The sequence below is a fragment of the Propithecus coquereli genome, unplaced genomic scaffold, assembly GCF_000956105.1.
Source record: "Propithecus coquereli isolate 6110/MARCELLA unplaced genomic scaffold, Pcoq_1.0 Scaffold62, whole genome shotgun sequence".
Taxonomy (NCBI): Eukaryota; Metazoa; Chordata; class Mammalia; order Primates; family Indriidae; genus Propithecus; species Propithecus coquereli.
The window spans coordinates 7,651,549-7,658,171 of NW_012152174.1; positions in this window are offsets into that span (position 1 = coordinate 7,651,549).

Here is a 6,623-nt window from a genome sequence, read left to right on the forward strand (position 1 = left end):
ATTTATAGCAAAATGGTATGTCTTTTTATCTACCTTTAGTTTTTAAGATTTAGAAAGCAAAAGAACCTACTTACTGAAAAATCCATTATTGTTTCAGATGTCCTTTAATTAAAGTAGTATGTACAACCTGGAGCTCTCTCTCTATGGATGCTTTTGATCCAGGAACTATAATCAAAAGCCTCTGCACTGAGAATATGGCAGTGTTTTTCTAGAACACAGGGAAAAGTATTGTAGCCATTTAAATTTCTAGCAATTTCAGCTACAGAAATAACGGTTTTTAGAAAGCTGTTTGCTGAATTTCCTTCTTAAAAAGTTTCTCTTTTTCTTTGCTCTGCGATACACAGAATGGAAACTCAGTAGGTTGAAAGATTAAGAAATTTATGCATTCCCCAACTCTGCTTTCTTCTATTTGTTCAAGCATTGTTAGATGTTTTTCTATACACTTAATTTTTATCTTGTGTCTATGCTTTTATTTTTCTCCCAGCAATTGTATTTAGTTAGGTCAAGTTATGTATGAGGCATTTTTCAGGAATGGTATTCTTGCTTTTCTCCAATCTTCAATGCTCTTCTCTCTGCTAATTCACATGCTAGTATTTTGTAAAGATGCAGGAAAATTGAAACTCTCTCGTTGGTTTAAGTTACCATGTAATAATATTGTGATCCAAAGTGACAGAAACAAAATTCAAACCAGCTTAAGAAAAAAAAGAGTAGGCGGGAAAGATCTGGAGCTCACATAATTGGATAGGATAGACATTAATTAAACAGGACTCCACCAGGGCTCAAATGAGGTTGTCATGGCTTCTTTTTACTCCCTATCAAAGATATAAGTTCAGCTCCACTTTTCTTTCTTCACTCTTTTCTACAACATGCAGGCATCACCTACGTATGGGGACAATGGTCCATTCTTTAAAAAATCCAAGAGTTTCCCGTTAGATGCAGCAGAAAATCCTGGAGAAAGATTCTGATGGACCCAGCTGGGGTCTATCCCTGCGTCAATCAGAGTGGCCAGGGAACCTGAGGTGACAGGCAGTATGGCCCTAGTGGTTAAGGACATGTGCTCTGTGTCAGTCTCCTTATCTGTAATCTATGGATTACACTGTGAAGATTACAGTCTGCGTAAAAATATACAGAACAATCCATGGTAAGCAAAATAAATTCCATAAATATCATCTATTTTTTTTTTCCAAATATTAAGCCACATTGGATTTTGAGACAGTCTTGTGCTGTTGCCCTGGCTAGAGTGCAGTGGCATCATCATAGCTCGCTGCAACCTCAAACCCTTGGGCTCAAGCGATCCTCCTGCCCCAGCCTCCCAAGTAGCCGGGGCTGCAGGAGTACATCACCACACCTGGTTAATTTTTTCTACTTTTGGTAGAAATAAGTCTCACTCTTGTTCAGGCTGGTCTCAAACTCCTGCCTTCAAGCAATCCTCCAGCATCTGCCTGCCAGAGTGCTAGGATTACAGGTGTGAGTCACCACCCCTGGCCTCACATTGGATTTTTTTTTTTTTTTTTTGAGACAGAATCTCACTGTGTTGTCCAGGCTAGAGCGCTGTGGCATCAGCCTAGCTCACAGCAACCTCAAACTCCTGAGCTCAAGCGGTCCTTCTGCCTCAGCGTCCCGAGTAGCTGGGACTACAGGCATGCGCCACCATGCCCAGCTAACTTTTTCTATATATTTTTAGTTGTCCGATTAATTTCTTTCTATTTTTAGTAGAGACAGGGTCTCGCTCTTGCTCAGGCTGGTCTTGAACTCCTGAGCTCAAACGATCCACCGGCCTCGGCCTCGGCCTCCCAGAGAGCTAGGATTACAGGCATGAGCCACCACGCCCGGCCCTCACATTGGATTTTAATGGCATATTTAAAAAATGTGATTGTAGAGATGGGGTCTTGCTATGTTGCTGAGGCTTGTCTCAAACTCCTGGCCTCTCAAACTGGGCTCCAAAAGTGCTCGGATCATAGGCACGAGCCACTGCGCCTAGCTACTCTTCCATCTTTACACATAAGTAGCCTCAGTTTATATTTGCATAATTAAAGGAACCATTCAACTGACTCTTACCTATACACAGATTGCCTCAGGGGCTCTTGCAATATTGTCTTGTCCTAGACAGAGAAGAGGCTGACACTTTCTGGGTTTCCTTTGCTGGAAAGTTTTATGTTCTGCCTCATCAGGCACTCCATAATACATACATGAGCGAGCACAGCCATGGTTTCTGATAAGCTTTCTGTGTAATCTAATTGGGTATAAAATTATTTTGCCCTGTATACATCTTCTGTTTTCTTTACTGTCACAGTATATAAGCCTTTTGTAATTATTCCTTCCCATGCTTGAGAAACATCCCCTAAGTTTCTGTTCATTAACTTACCTCCCCTATCTCTTCTCACCTTTTTAGTTAGGGGAAAGTGGTAGGCTCTGAGGATTTCCCGAATCATACTTGATGTTCTACATTCCTGTCTGTTGCCCTCAAGTTACTCCTGGCTGAACAAAACTCCCTGCTGCTTTCCTCTCCATGGCCCCTCCTTTCCCTTTCAAAAGTACATCTGATGACTTCTGATTCCCCCTAATGAAAACTCCTATAGGTATGAGAAGAGCCACAATCTGATTAAAGCCATGACTGATGTATGTAAGTTATTGGTAGTTCTAAAACTTTCCTAGAAGTACAGTATTTGCTTTTAATAAGTGAATATCTACCTAAATGGCTGAGCATCAGGGAGTTTTTTGGTTGGTGATATTTATTTCACTTTTCTTTCTTTTTATTTTTAATCCAATTTACTGGATTTTTGCTTTATTCTTCCTTTAACTTCAAGTCAGCCTCTTTCTGCAGCAGTGGGCTTCCCTCCAACTTACTCATCAAATCTTTGGTCTCCAACCTTCCTTTCTGCTACTGGGGCCTTCTACTTGCGACTTCTTCCCACATTTCCTGTTTCCACTGAAGCCAGCAGAACCACTCCTCAAGAGAAGGCTCATTAAACAAAACATCTGAAGGGCCCCTGGCAACTCTCTACTTTCTAATGACAGTCATTATTAGTAGAAAATAATGGAAAACAAATGCAGGACAGATGTCTCTCTTGAGTCCTACTCTGTGCTGGAATACAGGGCAAACAAAAACTCTGCCTGCGTGAAATGCCCACCTTAGTTCAGCTCAATTAATTCTGTACATAAGATACAAAGGCATTCCCTCCTGTGTGCAACGTAACTACCTGATGAGAACTCTACATCTTTGTCAAAAACCGAAATAGAACACCAGACACTCAGGAGATTTCACAGATGGAGAGAACTTTCAAGATAATCCAACAATCTTTCCAGATAAGAAAACTGAGACAGCCCGAATGTCTCAGGAAGAGAAGGGAGATATTTTCCTTCCTTTGGCTGGGAAGTAGTACTATGTATATTTAGGCCCCCAAAATAATCTAAATCTACATGACCACACCGTAAATAGTTCTGCTTTGCACGAACAAAGACAATGGTACTTCTGAGCTTCTCCTTTGGGTAAAAACTCTTTTAGGTAAAGACTGTGCTAGGAAAAATGAAATAGCCAGCACTACTTACTCTCAAAAAACCTTACAGTCTAAACGGTATTTGCGATATCCTTAGAGATATTAGGGGGAAAAAATGATATGAGGGGGAAAAAAAAAGGGAGGCTTCAAGACTGAGGGAGGCCAGACACAGAGAGACAGCTATTCCCAAGAGACTGGGTAGTGAAGGAAGCCAAAATATTTCACCCCAAAATATGGCTCTGTAGTTTAGTATTTTGAATTAAAGGCCCTTAAAGACCAACAGAAGAGACTTTCCCCCTCTCTACATAAAGACCACACAGACCCTCCACGGAGAACAATTGTTTTTTACTATCTTTTGCAGAAAAGAAGACTGAAGAAATGTAACCATTACAAGATAATGTCTGTCTCTCAGGCTCATTCAATTTCCAAAGATAACCATTTACAAATTAATCTCTGTTCCCCAATCCATTCGTTCTCCCTAGCAATCATTTATTGCCCCTCAATAGAATTACCTATATTCCTCATCTCCCTCTCTCCTCTGAAAAGAGGCTATGTAAGTATCTGGGTATTTTACCTTTCAACAAAAGCTGGCTTTTATATTAATAATATTATAGTTTAGGGTGGGGCAAGGAAAAGTGAGCCTTCCTTCCATCCTGAAGAAGGGAAGGAGAAAACTGCTTTGAGAAAGTGTTTTTTTCCTACCAGAGAATCACTGAAGACCCAAATCAGAGAAGCCAACTTAATTCATGGCAGGAGGGTGGGAGGAGTAGTAGGCTCTGATTATATAATATTTCCTTAGGATTGAGGGGTCTTTGAAGAACACTTAACAGGTCTTTGCAGTCTAAGAGATCTGAGTTCAAATCCTTAGATGGTAATATGACCCAGATCTAATATGACCTTGAGCAAGTTATTCAATCTTTTTGAGTTTAGGTTTCTTAATTTGTAAAACAAAAATATTACCCTTATAGGATTGTTGAGGCTTAAATGAAATAAACAAAATAACTATTACAGTGTACAATGAGTATTTAATAAACAGTATCTTTTATAAATAATTGTCCTATAAATGCTTATGGATGGAGAACTCTCCAACTAAGCATATGCATGTAAGCCACATGCATTTAGTGGTAATCTCCAAATTTTAGAAGTGTTGGAGTTACTTTCTCTATAGCAACAATATTATTACATAAATGATGGCTACAGACCCAATTGATTGCTCAAATATCTATTTAATCTATACTATTCCTGATGAATTTTGTTATGGGCAAGGTTGCTGTTGACAGTAAAAGCAGGTTTTGGGAGCAATCAATGCCTTAGTTGCACAGAGACCCTCATATTATTTTTATGAGATAATGAATTCAGAATGCTTGTGTGAAATTCCAGCAACATACTCTCCTTGATTCAGCCTTAGTCACATGATTAAGAACTTCCTGTACTCTTAACTTCCCTCGACTGTTGAGTGTTGGCAGTGGGGACTGAGCCCCTATTGGTGACTCCTATGGCAGAGACCCTGGGACGATAGGGACTTAGAGACTGGTAAGTCTGGGGTGGGGGAGGAGGATAATTACAAGGATTTCAGGAAATCAGAGAGTGAGGAAGAGGTATGATTACTTCTCAATTTGAGCTAGCTTCCTTTTTCTTTTCAAGGATCTTAGTTTGGCCTATTTGCTTTTCTTTGTACTGTCACCACCAATTGACTTCTATAAAAGTGCCCCTCTTCTTGAAGACTGGTATTATAGACAGCATAATTTATCTTTGGTCTGCCAGTTGCAGAAATCACTTAGCACTTTGGTCTTTGAAGAGATCTTGCTGCCAGTAGTTATGCAAAATATACAGAATTGTATTTTTTAAAAAGGACTTCTTTTTTTAGAGCCATGTTTTCTCTTTTATTTCTTAGAAACTAAAGGAAAAAAAAAACCCACAAAAACACATAGCCATTGAGCATTCAAAGGACAGAATGATACAATTCAATTACAGTTCAGGGAATAATTAGATTTAACAATTCTGGCCAGGCAGTAATCCTAGCACTTTGTGAGGCTGAGGGGGGAGGATTAGTTGAGGTCGGGAGTTCCAGACCAGCCTGAGCAAGAGCAAGACTATACCTCTAGTAAAAATAGAAAAATTAGCCAGGTGTGGTGGCACGTGCCTATAGTCCCAGCTACTTGGGAGGCTGAGGCAGGAGGATCACTTGAGCTCAGGAGTTTGAGGTTGCAGTGAGCTATGATGATGCCACTATACTCTAGCCTAAGCAACAGAGCAAGAACCTGTCTCAAAAAAAATCCCCAAACCAAAAAACACTCACACACATAATAAAACCCAAAAAAAGAAGCCCAAAAAACAAACAAATGAAAACAATTCTTCTGGACTTCTTGTGTTAGCAGATGGATTTGTGAGCTTCGGCCAGAGGGGAGATGGAGACTGTGAATAAGTGGGATTGGAGGCAGGCAGCACTGCCTTCTAGACCTTCAGGAAGAGGACAGGAAGGGGAGGATGAACAGAAAACATGTTCAATTTACCTTTACCTCCTCCATCTTCTTACCTTTCTCATCTTCCTCATCTTCTGATGAGGTCAGAGTTATGTATGCTAAGGTTGTGTAAGAAGTCAGGAATGGATTTAAGATCGGATAGAATCTTATTAAGAGGAGCTGTGTGACATTAGGAGATGATCTATCAGGAACAGCAGCTTGGAGGCAAAGGGATTTTCTATGGCCACTTCTCTGACACAGTTCTTTCAGGGAAACTTATATGTATGAAAGTCAGGTCCCACAAATATTCATCCTTGCATTCAACTATTAGTGAGTATCTACCCTGCCACGATAAATGTTGGGGAATCAGGGATAAAACAGATGTACTCAAAGATGCTCATGTAATCATTAACATTAAATGCTTTGTTCATTAAGCTGAGTGGTTATATAGTACAATAATACTTCTACATGACAAAAACTATTTCATAGCGGGGGGCAGTGGCTCACGCCTGTAATCCTAGCACTCTGGGAGGCCCAGCAGGGTGGATTGCTCAAGGTCAGGAGTTCAAGACCAGCCTGAGAAAGAGTGAGACCCCGTCTCTACTAAAAATAGAAAGAAATTATTTGGATAACTAAAAATCTATATAGAAAAAATTAGCCGGGC